Consider the following 22,197-nt stretch of genomic DNA (forward strand, 5'->3'; position numbering starts at 1 on the left):
ATGGCCATAAAGATGGGGACTATGAGAAGGGAGTTGGAGGGGGCGTGGGCTGAAAAACTGCTTATTGAGTACTATACTCACTACCTGGTTGATGAGAATATTCTTACCCCAACATCAGAATCATGTAATATATTCATGTAACAAACCTGCACATGTACCCTCTGAATCAAAAAAATTAAAAAAAAAAAGACTTTTTGTTTTTAGTCTTCAATTAGAGGAACTAATATAATAAATACATTTAAAATTTGTTATGAATAATTTATAAAAATAGTAAGTGGGAAATAAGAATAAATGTGCAAATGCTGATTTTTTTTAAATGTATATCATTTTAAACTATTCAAACTTAAAATACATAAAGACCTTTTGGGACACTCCCTATAGTAGAGGGAGAATTAGGCATGAGGGTGGGAAGAGTGGAGTCAGTGTTGCTTGTGGTGCTTTAAGTCTCAAGTGCAGAATGTGGTACAGAAAATAATGATGGTGAGGCAAGAGGAGATACTGATATAGAAGCAGGAAATGAGATATGGGAAGTGCAGTTTGAGGGGGTGGAGGAATGATCAGATGGACTTGACCAATTAGCAGGTTGGAAATGTATTGCTAGCCTGGGAGAATCAGCTTGGACAGAGAAGACTAGATTCTAGGTACAGTTTTGACAGTCACCTGCATTGATGTGCTTGCTGAGAAAAATGGAAGTAAAGGAAATTGCAGAGGAAAAGTAAGGCAGACCATTGGAGGACTGCAGTATTCAGGAGCAAGCTAGGTGAAGCAGAGGTGCTGTAGCAAATGGAGAATGTTCTTTGGTGAAGTTTGGTGTTAAGGTGGAAAAGATGGGTTGACCCAGTGTGTAGCAGGTTCAAAGGAAGGCATTTCAGGATGGTGACACTGAATATGTTTATGGACTGAAGAAGCAGAACTTAGAGAAAAGTGAGACATTTAAAATACAGGATAAAATGCATAATAGATTAAAGATTATTAAAGAAAGTCTCTTTATCCAAGGCTAGGAAATAGAACAGGATCTGGGTGGATTTTGAGAGGTGGAGGGGTAGGTCTGCCTCTGAGAGGGAAAGCAAGAGTGTGAGTGGAGACATAAAGAAAAGTTTTGGGTGAAGGGATGTACACAGGAGTTCATGCAGGTGACTTGAATTGTCGTCGTGATTTACTTATCATAAAATAGCGACAGCAGCTGACACTGATAGAGTGTTTTCTGTTTGCTGGCCTTGGGGTTAGTACTTTACACATTTTGCCTCTATCATCTCATTAATATTACCAAAGATTTTATGAGGTAGTGATTATTATTAATTTTTTTTTGAGACGGAGTCTCACTCTGTCACCAGGCTGGAGTGCAGTGGTGCGATCTTGGCTCATCACAACCTCTGTCTCCCTGGTTCAAGCGATTCTCCTGCCTCAGCCTCCTGAGTAGCTGGGACTACAGGCATGCGCCACCACGCCCGGCTAATTTTTTTTTTTTTTTTTTTTTTTTAGTAGAGATGGGGTTTCACCATGTGAATAGGATGGTTTTGATCTCTTGACCTCGTGATCCACCCGCCTCGGCCTCCCAAAGTGCTGGGATTACAGGCTTGAGCCACCTATTTTAAAATAGGTGTATGGCCGGGCACGGTGGCTCAAGCCTGTAATCCCAGCACTTTGGGAGGCCCAGACAGGCGGATCACGAGGTCAGGAGATCGAGACCATCCTGGCTAACATGATGAAACCCCGTTTCTACTAAAAAAAATACAAAAATTTAGCCGGGCGAGGTGGCGGGCGCCTGTAGTCCCAGCTACTAGGGAGGCTGAGGCAGGAGAATGGCGTGAACCCGGGAGGCGGAGCTTGCAGTGAGCTGAGATCCGGCCACTGCACTCCAGCCTGGGCGACTGAGCGAGACTCCGTCTCCAAAAAATAAATAAATAAATAAATAAATAAATAAATAAATAAATAAAATAAAATAGGTGTAAAAAAATGTAAAAAAGTCCTATTTTATAGATAAGGAAACTGAGACTCAGAGTGACATGTAACCTGCTAGTTAATTTCAAAGCTGGGATAAGAAGCTAGATCTGTCATATTCCAAGTGGTTTGTTTTTTTGTTTTGTTTTGTTTGAGATGGAGTCTCGCTCTGTCGCCCAGGCTGGAGTTGCAGTGGCGCGATCTCGGCTCACTGCAAGCTCTGCCTCCCGGGTTCACGTCATTCTCCTGCCTCAGCCTCCTGAGTAGCTGGGACTACTGGGGTCCGCCACCACGCCCGGCTAATTTTTTATAGTTTTTAATAGAGACGGGGTTTCACCGTGTTAGCCAGGATGGTCTGGATTTCCTGACCTCATGATCCACCCACCTCGGCCTCCCAAAGTGCTGGGATTACAGGCATGAGCCACTGTGCCTGGCCTCCAAGAGGTCTGTTTTTAAACACTTCATCATATTAAGAACACATACACACACACACGCCAGCTGCTTGGCTCTTGCAGAGTCAGTCTCCGGGATCCTGGAAAGTTGGGTTTGTTGTGCTTGCTTTAATTTTTCAATATGAACCTCCTGGGTCCCAAGTGTACAAAGGCTGATCCACAGGTCTGAAGGATGGCGTGGTAACATGCATTTTCTTCAAGGTCACGTTTTAATGTGACTCAGGTACAATGACTCCGATTCACTGCCCCATACTTTGAGAAGCCTAGACCCAGGATTCTTAGGGTCATGGGCTTCTTTGCTTAATAAGATGTTTTTTAGCAGGGTCTGGCTTTATGTTCTGGAAACACGGATCTTTTTTCCCTAGAATATTGTTGATCGAGGAAGGGTAAGTCTTCTTACCTGTACGATGACCTTGGCATCAAGCTGCGGCACATAATGGATGAAGACTGTACACCCTGCTGTCCATGGTTCAAACAGGGTCCCCAAGGCAGCCAGAATCCAGCCTGAGTTGATGGGCACCAGATGATATCAGATGTCTCCAGGCTCAGTAACTTCCTGCTAACTCCAAAATGCAGTGGCTTCAGTTGTGTGATTGTGGCTGATGTGATGATGGGCTAAGTACTCTGGTTTTTAGCTATGGACCCACCCTTCTCACTCTCAGTTCATGTGATTTTTGTGGGGCTCCACACTACCCTTACCCCAGGTCTCAGAGGTGTACTGGCAAATATTTTTCGATTACATGTAACTGATACTGGTTCAATCACACTACCTCTCTTGAACTGATTCTCCTCTAGTGTTCTCTGTATCCATACATGTCATCACCGTCGATGAAGTTGTCCAAGCCCCAAACTGTGGCATCAACCTTGACCTCCTCCCATCTCCCATGTCTATCCAGCAGATCTGGTGCACTCTATTTCCTAAAATCTCAACTGTGTTAATTTCCTTCATATCTCTGGCACGTGGTCCATGCCACTACCAGCTTGCGCCTGGATTAGTCTAAGAGCCTTTAGCTGGTCTTCCTTAACTCAATTCTAACTTTCTCCAACCCAATCTCCATCCTGCAGCCATGGTGACCTTTTCAAAATACAAATCTGATCAGATCTCCCCCTCACTGAAAAACTTGCAGTATTGGCCAGGCGCAGTGGCTCATACCTGTAATCCCAACACTTTTGGAGGCTGAGGTGGGTAGATCACCTGAGGTTAGGAATTTGAGACCAGCCTGGCCAACACAGTGAAGCCCTGTCTCTACTAAAAATACAAAAATTAGCCAGGTGTGGTAGCAGGCGCCTGTAATCCTAGCTATTTGGGAGGCTGAGGCACGAGAATCACTTGAACCCAGGAGGCAGAGGTTGCAGTGAGTTGAGATCGTGACACTGCACTCCACCCTGGGCAACAGAGTAAGACTTTGTTTCAAAAAAAAAAAAAAAACTTTTAGTATCTCCCCATTGTTTTCCTAATAAAGTCCGAACTCTACAACAAGGCCTGCAAGACCCTGCATGGTCTAAGCCTTGCTAACTTTTCCAACTCTTCCCATTGGTCCTTCACCCTACACTCTGAGCACCAGATATTCCCATCTCTATAGTTCTATGAATATTACTTCTTATATCTTTGTGCCTTTGCACATATTATTCTACCTGCACAGAAAGCTCTCCCTTATCTCACCTCCATTCCTCCATGGGTTTTGCTACTCAATTGTTATCATTAGTGCAAATACCCAGTGCCCCTCCTCTGGATAATACAAGAAAACTTCTCTGTTCCATGTTCTGGTTAATATGTTAATAAATTAGAAAATATAAAGAATTTGGTCCATTCCGAATATTACTAGTTGGAGATGAGAAAGTGCAGAGAGAGAGGTTTGGTTTACAAACACAAGGCTAGAGCTTCACCCTCTGTGTATTGTTTTTTCTAGGTTAGGGGTGATGGCTTGGCATAGCTTGGTTCCAGATATTTTCTTCCCTAGCAGTTAATAATTGGGAAACTCCAAGTCTGATTTGCCCATAAAAGGGGATAGAAGAGGCTCTGTCATCTGAGGTCACTCTGCTAGAATATTCTGTCTTTCTCCATCAAACTGTGGAACCACTTTCAGGAACACAATGGCTTGTCATGTGTGTGGCCTGCAGAATGTCTCTACCCACATTTCCTCCACATCTCCTACGAAGATGCTCAGATAGGACTTAAATGTGCCTCCTTTGTCACTCTGAGGTCTCTGTTAGCAAACATTTAGGATTCCCAGCCTTCACCTCTCAGACCCTGAGAGGTCTGAAACAAAGACAGCAGAAGGGAGAAAGAGGATGGAGTTACTTCTACTTAGAGCTCCTTTCCCAAGACACACACACACACACACAAACACACACTCCTTTCCCAAGACACACACACACACACACAAACACTCACACCTCGCCCAGATCTGGGATCCAGCCTCTAAGTCGGTACCCTTTCCTACCATGAAGGGAAGGAGGATAGTAAGGCAAGCCCATGGCTGTGTTTCACCATCTTGGGGAGGCCTGTGGTCCCACTGGTGAAGAAGATGACCATCGGGTCCAAGGTCTTTGACTTAATACAGATGTGTTCTGGGGATGCTGATCTGCAAAGGGGTTCAAGATAAAAGGAAAAAGATTATGATTGCTGGCTTCTCATCTTCTAGGGAAGCAAAAGAAACAACATGATGCATGGACAGGAAACTGGAAATTTGCAACACTGGAGGAAAACTGGCTCTCCCGGTGTTAGGCATCAAACTGACTTGATGGGTGATTTGGATATGTGGACTGGCATTTTTTCATTGGAGAAACTGGTAAAATATAATGAATCTTTAAATAATTTAATAGAACACACAAATAGCACTTGCTATGTTTCAGGCAATGCTCTAAGTGATTTATAAATATGAACTCATTTAATACTCAGAGAAACCCTAGGAGGCGAGTACTACTCTAATCATGCCCATTTTGTAGATAAGAAAACTGAGGCTCAGAGAGGTTAGGTAATTTGCTTGGTAATATACAGCTAGCAAATGGCATAGCTAGGATTCAAACTCAGTCTGCACCCTAGTCTGTGCTTTTAACCAGACTGCTAAGCTTGTTTTTTTTTTTTTTTTTTTTTTTTTTAGATGGAGTCTCGCTCTGTTGCACAGGCTGGAGTGCAGTGGCGTAGGCTTTTTTTAAAAAATTAAACTCTGTGACCTTGGTGATGAGGGATAGGGAAGAGAAAGAGAGAAAGAGTGAGAATGAAATACACACACACACATATATATGTACACACACACACATATACACACACATGCATGCACACGTATACACACATATATATATACATATATATACACACACACACACATACACACACACACACACACACACATATATATGTGCAACACAATAACCCCTGACTTCACAAATCTCCTTTGCACAGTCCCAGGGGTGAGCATATTCTAATGAGAGGAACATAGAAGTCTGACTTGCTGAAAAACTTGAAATTTTACAGATAAAGCAACTGAGATCAAGAGAGGGGAAGGAAGTAAGCCAGGGTCATAGAGCAAATCAGTAACATAGGTGAGGTTTCTTACAGCCGACCTGGTGAGCTTCCTACCACTGTACTTGTTTCCCACCACTTCGGAGTAAATGGTCATTTTCTACATGTCCTCAGAGACCATATTCATCAGACCAGAAACCCACTTAACCAATGATCAGAAGTCCAGCCACACTTCATGGCTGTGAAGAGACACCAGGAGCCTAGTTTTCAGAGTGGGGCACTCAGAAGCCATGGAGTTCGCCTCTGGGTCAAGGGTATCTATGGTCACAATGCCCTTGGCTTTTGACATCCGTAGTCAGTAGAGAATGTCCTTGACCTTCAACTGGGTGGTCTGGGCACGAAGATGATCCCTAGAGATGAGAAAGGAACTGATTGTTTTGGTTTCTTTTTTCACAACTATGGGCTTTGGGCTTGGCTTGTCTGCATAGAAATCCCCTAACTTCTTGCTATGCAAAGTATGGGCCACAGAACAACAGCAGCAGCACTATCAAGGGTGCAGAATCTCATACCCTGTTCCAAACCTACAGAATCAGAATCTGAATTTTAACAAGTTTTCCAAGTGATTCCTTTGCACATTAAAATTTTAAAGCCCTGCTCTAACCTTTTCTAGACTAGATGGATCCAGCCAAAAAACAGGTGGACACTGCTTTACACAACTTTACAAGGGAGCTGGAAATACAGATGTGATCAGGGCAGTGTCTCTGACATCAGGACTAGCTGCATCTCTGCTCTCATCTTTCCCCTCTTACTTCCCTCTCTGTCATTCCTTGGATGTCATTTTGAATGTCCTCTCTTTCCTTCATTCCATATTTAACCACTTTGTCCTTTGAATTTTCCTGCATTTCCTTCCATCTCCATCACAAACAATGAGTTCAAGCCCTGTGTTTCCTTCTGGATTCTATCCTTCCACCAGTTTTGAATCATCCTGCCACTGATCTTCCATATAATTACTTGCTTAGTTCCATAAGCACTGACTTTTTTTTCCTCTACATTTCTTAATTGCACTAACACCTGTGCCCTCTCTTCAGGAAAACACCACATCCTGACATTGAAGATGCTGACTCCTTTTCATCTTTCTCTCTCACAACTCACAACTCACTTTTCTATTTCAAAATGGTCATTCCTCACCCCATGATTGGAATGCCCTTTCTTTGCTCCTATCCTTCTTAATTCTTCTTATCCCAGAGGGCTCAACTCAAGTCTTAGATTTCCCATGGGCCATCTCATAGCTCTACAGATGACATGGCTTTTCATCTCTATACTCCACTAGTTTTGTTCCTTCCTGATTTCACATGACCTAGCTCAATGAATCACCTATTTTATTTATGACAGAATATGAGAGGGAGAGAGAAAATGTGATTAAGAGTATGGCAGAGTGCTGTATAAGTATGCACTATAAAATGAGAGAAGTGATTCAAAAAAGAATCCTATGCTGATTCTAATTAATGTTGATTAAAAATAGGTAATTAAAGGGGAAAGGGAAATCTCTACAGAAGAATACTAACTAATAAATGTAGAGGGATTGACAGAAATAAAAAATTTCCATGTAAATCCACCAGTTTGTTACATAGGTATACATGTACCCTGGTGGTTTGCTGCACCCATCAATCCATTACCTACATTAGGTATTTCTCCTAAAGTAATCCCTCCCCTAGCCCCCAACCCGCGACAGGCCCTGGTGTGTGATGTTCCCTCCTTGTGTCCATGTATTCTCATTGTTCAGCTTCCACTTTGAGTGAGAACATGTGGTGTTTGGTTTTCTGATCTTGTGAGTTTGCTGATAATTAGCCGGGCTTGTGATTGTCTTGTGATAACTAGCCAGGCATGGTGGCCGGTGCCTGTAATCTCAGCTATTCGGGAGGCTGAGGCATGTCCAGCTTCATCCATGTCCCTGCAAAGGACATGAACTCATTCTTTTTTATGGCTGCATAGTATTCCATGGTGTATATATGTCACTTTTTCTTTTTCTTTTTTTTCATTAAAGCTCTAGGGTACATGTGTACAACATGCTGGTTTGTTACATATGTATACATGTGCCATGTTGGTGTGCTGCACCCATTAACTCATCATTTACATTAGGCATATCTCCTAATGCTATCCCTTCCCCTGCTCCCCACAATAGGACCCAGTGTGTGATGTTCCCCTTCCTGTGTCCAAGTGATCTCATTGTCCAATTCCCACCTATGAGTGAGAACATGCAGTATTTGGTTTTCTGTTCTTGCGATAGTTTGCTGAGAACAATGGTTTCCAGCTGCATCCATGTCCCTACAAAGGACACGAACTCATCCTTTTTTATAGCTGCATAGTATTCCATGGTGTATATGTGCCACATTTTCTAAATCCAGTCTGACACTGACGGACATTCGGGTTGATTCCAAGTCTTTGCTATTGTGAATAGTGCTGCAGTAAACATACGTGTGCATGTGTCTTTATAGCAGCATGACTTATAATCCTTTGGGTATATACCCAGTAACGGGATGGCTGGGTCAAATGGTATTTCTAGTTCTAGATCCTTGAGGAATCGCCACACTGTTTTCCACAATGGTTGAAGTAGTTCACAGTCCCACCAACAGTGTAAAAGTGTTCCTATTTCTCCACATCCTCTCCGGCACCTGTTGTTTCCTGATTTTTTAATGATTGCCATTCTAACTGGTGTGAGATGGTATCTCATTGTGGTTTTGATTTGCATTTCTCTGATGGCGAGTGATGATGAGCATTTTTTCATGTGTCTGTTGGCTGTATGAATGTCTTCTTTTGAGAAGTGTCTGTTCATACCCTTTGCCCACTTTTTGATGGGGTTTTTTTTTCTTGTAAATTTGACTGAGTTCTTTACAGGTTCTGGATATTAGCCCTTTGTCAGATGAGTAGATTGCAAAAATTTTCTCCCATTCTGTAGGTGGCCTGTTCACTCTGATGGCAGTTTCTTTTGCTGTGTAGAAGTTCTTTAGTTTATTTAGATCCCATCTGTCAGCTTTGGTATTTCTAGTTCTAGATCCTTGAGGAATCGCCACACTATTTTCCACAATGGTTGAACTAGTTTACAGTCCCACCAACAGTGTAAAAGTGTTCCTATTTCTCCACATCCTCTCCGGCACCTGTTGTTTCCTGACTTTTTAATGATTGCCATTCTAACTGGTGTGAGATGGCATCTATTGAGATAATCATGTGGTTTTTGTCTTTGGTTCTGTTTATATGCTGGATTACCTTTATTGATTTACATATGTTGAACCAGCCTTGCATCCCAGGGATGAAGGCCACTTGATCATGGTGGATAAGCTTTCTGATGTGCTGCTGGATTTGGTTTGCCAGTATTTTATTGAGGAGTTTTGCATCAATGTTCATCAGGGATATTGGTCTAAAATTCCTTTTTTTTTTTTTGTTTTTTTTTTTTTTTTGTATCTCTGTCAGGCTTTGGTATCAGGATGATGTTGGCCTTGTAAAATGAGTTAGGGAGAGTTCCCTCTTTTTCTATTGATTGGAATAGTTTCAGAAGGAATGGTACCAACTCCTCCTTTTACCTCTGGTAGAATTTGGCTGTGAATCCATCTGGTCCTGGACTTTTTTTGGTTGGTAGGCTATTAATTATTGCCTCAATTTCAGAGCCTGCTATTGGCCTATTCAGAGATACAACTTCTTCCTGGTTTAGTCTTGGGAGAGTGTAAATGTCCAGGAAATTACCCATTTCTTCTAGGTTTTCTAGTTTATTTGAGTAGAGGTGTTTATAGTATTCTCTGACAGTAGATTGTATTTCTGTGGGGTCGGTGGTGTTATCCCCTTTATCATTTTTTATTGCATCTATTTGATCCTTCTGTCATTTCTTCTTTATTAGTCTTGCTAGTGGTCTATCAATTTTGTTGATCTTTTCAAAAAACCAGCTCCTGGATTCATTGATTTTTTGGAGTTTTTTTTTTGTGTCTCTATCTCCTTCAGTTCTGCTCTGATCTTAGTTATGCCTTCTGCTAGCTTTTGAATGTGTTTGCTCTTGCTTCTCTAGTTCTTTTAATTGTGATGTTAGGGTGTCAATTTTAGATCCTTCTTGCTTTCGCTTGTGGGCATTTAGTGCTATACGTTTCCCTCTACACACTGCTTTAAATGTGTCCCAGGTATTCTGGTATGTTGTATTTTTGTTCTCATGTTTCAAAGAACATCTTTATTTCTGCCTTCATTTCGTTATGTAGCCAGTAGTCATTCAGGGGCAGGTTGTTCAGTTTCCATGTAGTTGAGCGGTTTTGATTGAGTTTTAGTCCTGAGTTCTAGTTTGATTGCACTGTGTCTGAGAGACAGTTTGTTATAATTTCTGTTCTTTTACATGTGCTGAGGCTGTGCTTTACTTCCAATTACGTGGTCAATTTTGGAATAAGTGCCATGTGGTGCTGAGAAGAATGTATATTCTGTTGATTTGGGGTGGAGAGTTCTGTAGATGTCTATTAGGCCCACTTGGTGCAGAGTTGAGTTCAATTCCTGGATATCGTTGTTAACTTTGTCTCGTTGATCTGTCTAATGTTGACAGTGGGGTGTTAAAATCTCCCATTATTATTGTATGGGAGTCTAAGTCTCTTTGTAAGTCTCTAAGGACTTGCTTTATGAATCTGGGTGCTCCTGTATTAGGTGCATATATATTTAGGATAGTTAGCTCTTCCTGATGAATTGATCCCTGTACCATTATGTAATGGTCTTCTTTGTCTCTTTTGATCTTTGATGGTTTAAAGTCTGTTTTATCAGATACTAGGATTGCAACCCCTGCCTTTTTTTTTTTTTTTTTTTCATTTGCTTGGTAGATCTTCCTCCATCCCTTTATTTTGAGCCTATGTGTGTCTCTGCATGTGAGATGGGTCTCCTGAATACAGCACACTGATGGGTCTTGACTCTTTATCCAATTTGCCAGTCTGTCTTTTAATTGAACCATTTAGTCCATTTACATTTAACATTGGTATGTGTGAACTTGATCCTGTCATTATGATATTAGCTGGTTGTTTTGCTTATTAGTTGATGCAGTTTCTTCCTAGCACTGATGGTGTTTACAATTTGGCATGTTTTCGCAATGTCTGGTACCAGTTGTTCCTTTCCATGTTTAGTACTTCCTTCAGGATCTCTTGTAAGGCAGGCCTGGTGGTGACAAAATCTCTTAGCATTTGCTTGTCTGTGAAGAATTTTATTTCTCCTTCATTTATGAAGCTTAGTTTGGCTGGATATGAAATTCTGGGTTGAATATTCTTTTCTTTAAGAATGTTGAATATTGGCCCCCACTCTCTTCTGGCTTGGAGAGTTTCTGCTGAGAGATCTGCTGTTAGTCTGATGGGCTTCCCTTTGTGGGTAATCCGATCTTTCTCTCTGGCTGCCCTTAACATGTTTTCCTTCATTTCAACTTTGGTGAATCTGACAATTATATGTCTTGGGGTTGCTCTTCTCGAGGAGTATCTTTGTGGCATTCTCTGTATTTCCTGAATTTGAACATTGGCCTGCCTTGCTAGGTTGGGGAAGTTCTCCTGGATAATATCCTGCAAAGTGTTTTCCAATGTGGTTCCATTCTCCCCATCACTTTCAGATACACCAATCAAACATAGATGTGGTCTTTTCATATAGTCCCATATTTCTTGGAGACTTTGTTCACTTCTTTTTACTCTTTTTTCTGTAAACTTCTCTTCCTACTTCGTTTCATTTGTTTGATCTTCAATCACTGATACCCTTTCTTCCACTTGATCGAATCAGCTACTGAAGCTTGTGCATGCATCAGCAGTTTTCGTGCCATGGGTTTCAGCTGCATCATGTCATTTAAGGTCTTCTCTACGCTGTTTATTCTGGTTAGCCATTCATGTAATCTTTTTTTGAAGGTTTTTAGCTTCTTTGCGATAGATTTGAACATCCTCCTTTAGGTCGGAGCAGTTTGTTATCACCGATCTTCTGAAGCCTACTTCTGTCAACTCGTCAAAGTCATTCTCTATCCAGCTTTGTTCCATTGCTGGTGAGGAGCTACGATCCTTTGGAGGAGAAGAGGCACTCTGATTTTTAGAATTTTCCGTTTTTCTGCTCTCGTTTCTCCCCATCTTTGTGGTTTTATCTACCTTTGGTCTTTGATGATGGGGATCTATAGATGGGGTTTTTGTGTGTATATCTTTTTTGTTGGTGCTGATGCTATTCCTTTCTGTTTTTTAGTTTTCCTTCTAACAGTCAGGACCCTCAGATGCAGGTCTTTTTGAGTTTGCTGGAGGTCCACTTCAGACCCTGTTTGCCTGGGTATCACCAGCAGGGGCTGCAGAACAGCAAATATTGCAGAACAGCAACTGTGGCTGCCTGATGCTTCCTCTGGAAGCTTCATCTCGTAGAGGCACCCAGCTGCATGAGGTGTCAGTCAGCCCCTACTGGGAGGTGTCTCCCAGTTAAGCTACTTGGGGTTCAGGGACCCACTTGAGGAGGCAGTCTGTCTGTTCTCAGATCTCAAACTCTGTGCTTGGGAGAACCATTGCTCTCTTCAGAACTGTCAGACAGGTAGGTTTAAGTCTGCAGAAGTTTCTGCTGCCTTTTCTTCAGCTATGCTCTGCCCCCATAGGGGGAGTCTACAGAGGCAGGCAGGCCTAGTTGAGCTGCGGTGGGCTCCACCCAGTTCCAGCTTACCAGTCACTTTGTTTACCTACTCAAGCCTCAGCAATGGCGGACGCCCCTCCCGCAACCTCGCTGCCACCTTGCAGTCCGATCTTGGACTGCTGTGCTAGAAGTGAGCAAGGCTTTGTGGGTGTGGGAACCACCTATCCAGGCACGGGATACAATCTCCTGGTGTGCTGTTTGCTAAGACCATTGGAAAAGTACCGTATTAGGGCAGGAATGTCCCGAGTTTCCAGGTACCATCTGTCACGGCTTCCCTTGGCTAGGAAAGGGAATTCCCTGACCCCTTGTGCTTCCCGGGTGAGGCAATGCCCCGCCCTGCTTTGACTCCCACTCTGTGGGCTGCACCCACTGTCCAATAAGTCCCAATGAGATCAACCTGGTACCTCAGTTGGAAATGCAGAAATCACCCATCTTCTGCATCACTCACGCTGGGAGCTGTAGACTGGAGCTGTTCCTATTCGGCCATCTTGGAATGATGTGTGATGTGCTGTTTTCTTTCACTGAACTAAACATGTTTTGAAATTAATCACTTTTCAAAAACACGTTTTGTACAAGCTCTATAAAAAGCATTTGGAGCCTGGGTGCAGTGGCTCATGCCTGTTATCCAGCACTTTGGGAGGCCGAGATGAGCAGGTCACCTGAGGTCAGGAGTTCAAGACCAGCCTGGCCAACATGGTGAAATCCCATATCTACTGAAAGTATAAGAATTAGCTGGGTGTGGTTTCAGGTGCCTGTAATCCCAGCTACTTGGGAGGCTGAGGCAGGAGAATTGCTTGAACCCAGGAGGTGGAGGTGGCAGTTAGCTAAGACTGCACCACTGCACTCCAGCCTGGGAAACAAGAATGAGACTCCATCTTAAAAAAAGCATCTGGAGTCTAGTTAGCACTACCAGGAATATGCATATAAAGCCCTGAATGCTAAAAGCAGAACATGGCACATAAAGTTCATGATGTACCTTTTCCTTTCACTAAATTCAAAATGTTTTGACTTATAACAGTTTTCAAAGACACACGGCAAATCTCAAAAATCACAATTATGATCTCAGTAGGCAAACACAGAAAATGTCAATATCTAGCACTGAAAGGTAAATGCAGGCTGTGTGGCAAAATCTAGATGATGTACTGTTTTCCTTCACTTAATTTAACCTGTTTTGACAATGATCACTCTTTAAAAACACCTTTTGTACAAGCTCAGAAAAAAACTTTTCAAAGCCAAATTAGTACTTCCAAGAAGATATGCATAAACAGCACTATATGCTGCAAGTAAGATATGGCACACAAATAATATATGATGTTCTGTTTTCTTTTACTGAAATCAACATGTATTAACTAAAAGCAGTTTTCAAAGACACAGCTTGTCAGATCTCATAAAACACAATTCTGAGTCCAAAAGGCCCACATGAAAAATAAAAATGTCTAGCTCTAAAAGGTAAACAGAAGCTTTGTGCCAAAAACCTAGATAATGTGTTGTTTTTTTCCTTATAATTCAAATGTCTTGACATTAATCACTTTCCAAAAACCCGTTTGTACAAGCTCAGTGAAAACTTTGGAGCCCAGTTAGTGCTTTCAGGAAGATATGCATACACAGCCCTAAATGTGAAAATCAAGATGTGGCACACAAATAATATGTGTTGTTCTTTTTTCTTTCAGTGAATTCAATATGTATTAACTAAGAGCAGCTTTCAAAGGCACATGTTCCCTAATTTCTAAAATCACAATTATGAGCATAGTAGGCCACATAGAAAATGTAAAAATCTAGCCTTGAATGTTAAATGCATGCTTTGTGCCAAAAACCTAGATGTCATGCTGTTTTCCATCACTGAATTCAACAGGTTTTTTACAATTATCACTGTTTATAACACGTTTTGTACAAGCTCAGCAAAAAACATTTTGGAGCCCAGTTAGTGCTTCCAGGAAGACATGCATAAACAGCCCTATATGCTAAAAGCAAAAGATGACACACAAATAATGTATGATGAGCTGTTTTCTATCATTGAATTCAACATGTATTAACAAAGAACAGTTTTCAAAGACACATCTTGTCAAATTTCAGATAACACAATTCTGAGCACAGTAGGCCCACACAGAAAATGAAAATATCTAGCCCTGAAAGGTAAATGCAAATTTTGTGCCAAAATTTAGATGATGTGGTTTTTCTTCATTAAATTTAACATTTTGACTTGATCACTGTTCAGAAACACATTTCTTACAAGCTCAGAAAATTACATTTCAGAGGCCAGTTAGATCTTCTGGGAAAATATTCATGTAAAGCCCTAAATGCTAAACACAAGTTATGGCACACTGAATATAGATGATACGCATTTTTTTTCCCCACTGAATTCAACATGTTTTAACTAAGAGCAGTTTTTCAAAGACATGTCTTGTCAAACCTCAGAAAACACAATTTGAGCTTACTTAGTAGGCCAACAAAGAAAAATGTGAATACGTAGCCCTAAAAGGTGAATGCAAGCTGTGTGCCAAAACCCTAAATGATGTGCTGCTTTCTTTTACTTAATTTAACATGTTTAGACATTGATCACTCTTCAAAATACTATTTGTACAAGCAAAGAAAAAACTCTTTGAAACCAAGTTGGCACTTTCAGAAAGATGTGCATAAACAGCTTGCTATGCTAAAATCAAGATGCAGCACAGAAATTAAATATGATGTGCTGTTTTCTTTCACTGAACTCAACATGTATTACCTAAGAGCAGTTTTCAAAGACACATCTTGTGAAATTTAAAAAATAAAAATTTGAACATAGCAGGCCTACAAGGAAAAATGCAGATATCTAGCCCTAAAAGGTAAATGCTAGGTTTGTGTGAAAAATCTAGATGATGTGCTGGTTTTCCTTCACTTAATTTAACGTATTTTGAGGTTGATTATTTTTTAAAAACATGTTTTATACAAGCCCATAATGTAACATTTTGGGGCCAAGTTAGAGCTTCCAGGAAAATATAAATATACAGCCTAAATGTTAAAAACAAGATATGACACACAAAAAATATATGATGTGATGTTTTCTTTTTAATTAAAAATTATCTTAATAGAGTTTTGGGGAACAGGTGATATTTGGTTACATGAAAACATTTTTTAGTGGGATTTCTGATATTTTGGTGCAACCATCACCCAAGCAGTGTACATTGTATCCAATGTGTAGTCTTTTATCCCTCACCCCCCTCACCTTTTCCCCCAAGTCCCCCAAGTGCATTGTATTATTCTTATGCCTTTGCATCCTCATAGCTCAGCTCCCACTTACGAGTGAGAACATAGTATGTTTGATTTTGCATTCCTTAGTCACTTCACTCAGAATAATGGTCTCCAATTCCATCCAGTTCTTACTGCAAATGCCATTATTTTTGTCCTTCTTATGGTTGTCACTCAACTTTTTTCAATACAATAAGGAAGGATCATTTATTATGCTATGAGCAAGAAGTCCAGAGCAGGTTAATTCAAGTGCACAACAATATCATCAAATATCCCTGAGTATGGCTCTGAGTATGGCTTTAGCCACTGAGTATGGCTGTCATTGACATATTGGCTTTCTCCTCCTGGTTACAAAATGACTGAAGGATAGTAGGGATCATTTTCTGACAGGCCAAAGTACAATATTAAAAAGGGGGCTGTCTTTACTTGTCTCTTTAAGAGTGAAGAAACCTTTGCAGAGGGCATCCAGTAGACTTCCCTCCACACGTCATTGGCCAGATCACACACATGCCCATATCTAACCCAACTACAGGCAAAGAGATTAGGCCCACAGTGATTACCTAAGACCACTTAGGATGGATGTACGCTAGGGACCTGGAAGTAGGGTAATTCCTTCAGTTATAGTAGAATGAATTATAATCCTTTGGGTATATACCCAGTAATGGAATTGCTGGGTCAAATGGTATTTGTGGTTCTAGATCCTTGAGGAATCTCCACACTGTCTTTCACAATGGTTGAACTAATTTGCACTTCCACCAACAGTGTAAAAGCGTACCTATTTCTCCACATCTTCTACAGCATCTGTTGTTTCCTGACTTTTTAATAATGGCCATTCTAACTGGCACAAGATGGTATCTCATTGTGGTTTTGATTTGCATTTCTCTAGTGACCAATGATGATGAGCTTTTTTTCATATATTTGTTGGCCACATAAATGTCTTCTTTTGAGAAGTGTCTGTTCATACCCTTCACCCACTTTTTGATGGGGTTGTTTGTATTTTTCTTACAAATTTGTTTAAGTTCCTTGTAGATTCTGGAAATTAGCCCTTTGTCAGATGGATAGATTGCAAACATTTTCTCCCATTCTGTGGGTTGCCTGTTCCCTCTAATGATAGTTTATTTTGCTATGCAGAAGCTCTTTAGTTTGATTAGATCCCATTTGTCAATTTTGGCTTTTGTTGCCATTGCTTTTGGCGTTTTAGTCATGAAGTCTTTGCCCATGCCTATGTCATGGATAGTACTGCCTAGGTTTTCTTCTAGAGTTTTTATGGTTTTAGGTCTTATGTTTAAGTATTTAGTCCATCTTGAGTTAATTTTTGTATAAGGTGTAAGGAAGGGGTCCAATTTCAGTTATCTCTATATGACTATCCAGTTTTCCCAATACTATTTATTAAATAGGGGATCCTTTCCCCATTGCTTGTTTTTGTCAGGTTTGTCACAGATCAGATTCTTGTAGATGTGTGGCATTATTTCTGAGGCTCTGTTCTGTTCTATTGTCTATATATCTGTTGGGCACCAGCAGCATGCTGTTTTGGTTACTGTAGCCTTATATTATAGTTTGAAGTCAGGGAGAATGATGCGTCCAGCTTTGTTCTTTTTGCTTAAGATTGTCTTGGCTATACAGGCTCTTTTTTGGCCCATATGAAATTTAGTTTTTTCTAATTCTCTGAAGAAAGTCAATGGTAGCTTGATGGGGATAGCATTGAATCTGTAAATTACTTTGGGCAGTATGGCCATTTTCATGAAATTAATTTCTCCTATCCACGAGGAGGGAATGTTTTTCCATTTGTTTGTTTCCTCTCTTATTTCCTCGAGCAGTGGTTTGCAGTTCTTCTTAAAGATGTCCTCCACATCCCTTGTAAGTTGGATTCCTAAGTATTTTATTCTCTTGGTAGCAATTGTGAATGGGAGTTCACTCATGATTTGGCTCTCTGTCTGTTATTGGAGTAGAGGAATGCTTATGGTTTTTGCATGTTGATATAGTATCCTGAGACTTTGCTGAAGTTGCTTATCAGCTTAAGGAGATTTGGGCTGAGACAGTGGGGTTTTCTAAATACACAATCATGTCATCTGCAAACAGAGACCATTTGACTTCCTCTCTTCCCGTTCGAATATCTTTATTTCTTTATCTTGCCTGATTGCCCTGACTAGAACTTCCAACACTACGTTGAATAGGAGTGATGGAAGAGGGCATCCCTGTCTTGTGCCGGTTTTCAAAGGGCATGCTTCCAGTTTCTGCCCATTCAGTATGATATTGGCTGTGGGTTTGTCATAAATAGCTTTTATTATTTTGAGATACATTCCATCAATACCTAGTTTATTCAGGGTTTTCAGCATAAAGTGGTGTTGACTTTTATTGAAGGCCTTTTCTGCATTTATTGAGATAATCATGTGGTTTTTGTCATTGGTACTGTTTATGTAATGGAGTATGTTTATTGATTTGCTTATGCTGAACCAGCCTTGCATCCCAGGGATGAAGCCAACTTTATCTTGGTGTACAAGCTTTTTGATGTGCTGCTGGATTCAGTTCGCTAGTATTTTATTGATGATTTTCACATCGATGTTCATCAGGGATATTGGCCTGAAATTTTCTTTTTTAGTTGTGCCTCTGCCAAGTTTTTGTATCAGGATGATGCTGGCCTCATATAATGGGTTAGTGATTGTTTGGAATAGTTTCAGGAGGAATGGTACCAGCTCCTCTTTGCACATCTGGTAGAATTCAGCTGTGAATCCATCTTGTCCTAGACTTTTTTTGGTTGGTAGGCTAGTAATTACTGCCTCAATTTTAGAACTTGTTATTGGTCTATTTAGGAATTCAATTTCTTCCGTTTCGTCTTGGGAGGGCGAATGTATCCAGGAATTTATTCATTTCTTCTAGATTTTCCAGTTTGTGTAGAGTTGTTTAAAATATTCTCTGATGGTAGTTTGTAATTCTGTAGGATCTGTGGTGATATACTCTTTATCATTGTTTATTGTGTCTTTTTGATTCTTCTCTCTTTTCTTCTTTATTAGTCTTGCTAGTAGTCTATTTTGTTGATCTTTTCAAAAACCCAGCTCCTGGATTCATTGATTTTTTTTTTTTTGAGGGCTTTTTTTTGTGTCTTTATCTCCTTCAGTTCTGCTCTGATCTTAGTTATTTGTTTTCTACTACCTTTTGAATTTCTTTGTTGTTGTTTCTCTAGTTCTTTTAATTGTGATGCTACGGTGTTGATTTTGGATCTTTCCCGTTTTCTCCTGTGGGGATTTAGTATATAAATTTCCCTCTAAACATTGCTTTAGCTGTGTCCCAGATATTCTGGTACGTTGTATGTTTGTTCTCATTGGCTTAGAAGAACTTATTTATGTCTGCCTTAATTTCGTTATTTAGCCAGTAGTCATTCAGAAGCAGGTTGTTCAGTTTCCATGTAGTTGTGCAGTTTTGAGTAAGTTTCTTAATCCTGAGTCCTAATTTGATTGCACTGTTGTCTGAGAGGCTGTTTGTTATGAGTTCCATTCTTTTGCCTTTGCTTAAGAGTGTTTTACTTCCAATTAGGTGGTCAATTTTAGAATAAGTGCGATGAGGTGCTGAGAAGAATGTATATTCTGTTGTTTTGGGGTGGAGAATTCTGTAGATGTCTATTAGGTTTGCTTGGTCCTGAGCTGAGTTCGAATCCTGAATATCTTTGTTAATTTTCTGTCTTGTTGACCTGTCTGGTATTGATAGTGGGGTGCTGAAGTCTCCCACTATTATTGTGTGGGAGTCTAAGTCTCTTTCTATGTCTTTAAGTACTTGCTTTATGAATCTGGGTGCCCCTGTATTGGGTGCATATATATTTAGGATAGTGAGCTCTTCTGTTTGCATTGATCCCTTTACTATTATGTAATGCCCTTCTCTGTCTCTTTTGATCTTTGTGGTGGTTTTAAGTCTGTTTTATCAGAGATTAGGGTGGCAACTCCTGCTTTTTTTGTGCTTTTTGTTTTTTTGCTTTTTCTTTGCTTGGTACATATTCCTCCATCCCTTTATTTTGAGCCTATGTATGTTTTTGCACATGAGATGGGTCTCCTGAATACAGCACACCAATGGGTCTTGACTCTATCCAATTTGCCAGTCTCTCCTTTTTTTTCAAACTTTTAAATGTAAATTGTTGACAGTAACATTTTTAAAGTTCTGTTGATTTTTTACATAAACTGCATTTTTGGATTTTTAATAGTCTAAAAATTATGTAACAAGAAATAAAATAGAAATAAAATACAGGAGTGCTTTTTTTGAGGAATAAAATTCCTAAAAGGCCAAAAACTATGTAAACTTAATAAAAATTATGATCCCATAGATCCAGGAAGAATTTGGGATAAAAATGAAAATATACTATTATATTATTATTATACCATGTATTATGTGGTATAATATTACTTGAGGGTGAACTTTGATAAGTTAAAATCATTTACTATAAATCCTAACACAACCACTAAGAAAGCAAACAAAATGATACCTAATAAGCAAAAGAAAGTAAAACTAAACAATAAAAAAATTTGATGAATCTATAATAAAGTAGAAACAAAAAGGAAACAGAAATAAAGAACAGCCAGGAATAATGGCAATCAGTATGATGAGAGGCAAACTTAACTATGTCAGTAATTACATTATAAATGACACTAGTTTGAAAAACCTCAATTAAAATGTAGACTCTAAGGCTCAGTAAAAAGTAAGACTCAATTAAATGCTGCCAATGAGAAATGCATTTTTAAAAATTATACTTTAAGTTCTCGGTAACATATGCAGAACGTTCAGTTTTACTACATAGATATACACACGGCAGGTGGTTTGCTGCACCCATCAACCCGTCACCTGTATTAGGTATTTCCCCTAATGTTATCCCTCCCCTAGGCCCCCCACCCCCACAGGCCCCAGTGTGATGTTCCCCTCCCTGTGTCCATGTGTTCTCATTGTTCAGCTCCCACTTATGAGTGAGAACATGTGGTGTTTGGTTTTCTGATCTTGTGATAGTTTGCTGAGAATGATGGTTTCCAGCTTCATCCATGTTTCTGCAAAGGACATGAACTCATCCTTTTAATGGCTGCATAGTATTCCATGGTGTATATGTGCCGCATTTTCTTTATCCAGTCTATCATTGATAGGCATTTGGGTTGGTTCCCAGTCTTTGCTATTGTGAATAGTGCCACAATAAACACACATGTGCATGTGCATTTATTGTAGAATGATTTATAATCCTTTCAGCATATGCCCAATATTGGGATTGCAGGGTCAAATGGTACTTCTAGTTCTAGATCCTTGAGGAATTGCCACACTGTCTTCCACAATGGTTGAGTTAATTTACATTCCCACCAACAGTGTAAAAGTGTTCCTATTTTTCTACAACCTCTCCAGCACCAGTTGTTTCCTGACTTTTTAATAACTGCCATTGTAACTGGCATGAGATGGTATCTCAGTGGTTTAGATTTGAACTTCTGTAATGACCAGTGATGATGAACATTTTTTTCATATGTGTGTTGGCTGCATGTCTTCTTTTGAGAAGTGTCTGTTCATATCCTTTGCCCACTTTTTGATGGGGTTGTTTGCTTTTTTCTTCTAAATTTCTTTAAGTTTTTTGTAGATTCTGGATATTAGCCCTTTGTCAGATGGATTTGCAAAAATTTTCTCCCATTTTGTAGGTTGCCTGTTCACTATGATGATACTTTCTTTTGCTGTTCTGAAGGTCTTTGGTCTTTGCCCATGCCTATGTGCTGAATGGTATTGCTTAGGTTTTCTTCTAGGATTTTTATGGTCCTAAGTCTTACGTTTAAGTCTTTGATCCATCTTGAGTTGATTTTAGTACAAGGTGTAAGGACAGGGTCTAGTTTCAGTTTTCTGCATATGGCTAGCCAGTTTCCCCAACACCATTTATTATGTAGGGTATCTTTTCCCCATTGCTTGTGTGTGTCAGGTTTGTCAAAGATCAGATTGGGGTTGAAATGTGGTGTTATTTCTGAGGCCTCTGTTCTGTTCCATTGGTCTATATCTCTGTTTTTTGTTATCACTATCATGCTGTTTTGGTTACTGTAGTTTTGTAGTATAGTTTGAAGTCAGGTGGGGTGATGCCTCCAGATTTGTCCTCCTTGCCCAGGATTGTCTTGGCTATGCAGGCTCTTTTTTGGTTCCATATGGAGTTTAAAGTAGTTTTTTCCAATTCTGTGAAGAAAGTCAGTGGTAGCTTGATGGGAATAGCATTGAATCTATAAATTGCTTTGGGCAGTAAGGCCATTTTCACAATATTGATTCTTCTTATACATGAACACGGAATATTTTTACATTTGTTTGTGTCTTCTCTTATTTCCTTGAGTGGTGGTTTGTAGTTCTCCTTGAAGAGATCCTTCACATCCCTTGTAAGTTGTATTCCTAGGTATTTTATTCTCTTAGTAGCAATTATGAATGGGAGTTCACTCGTGATTTTTTCTGTCTGTTAGTGGTGTATAGGAATGCTTGCGATTTTTGCAC

The 22,197-nt window shown here is 40.1% G+C and overlaps 1 pseudogene; it reads right to left on the reverse strand.

Moving 5' to 3' along the window:
- LOC104666776 overlaps positions 1-7,052 on the reverse strand; it is a 31,107-nt pseudogene extending 24,055 nt beyond the window's left edge.
- Between the last annotated feature and the right edge of the window lie 15,145 nt (positions 7,053-22,197).

Source organism: Rhinopithecus roxellana, chromosome 13, assembly GCF_007565055.1.
Source record: "Rhinopithecus roxellana isolate Shanxi Qingling chromosome 13, ASM756505v1, whole genome shotgun sequence".
NCBI lineage: Eukaryota > Metazoa > Chordata > Mammalia > Primates > Cercopithecidae > Rhinopithecus > Rhinopithecus roxellana.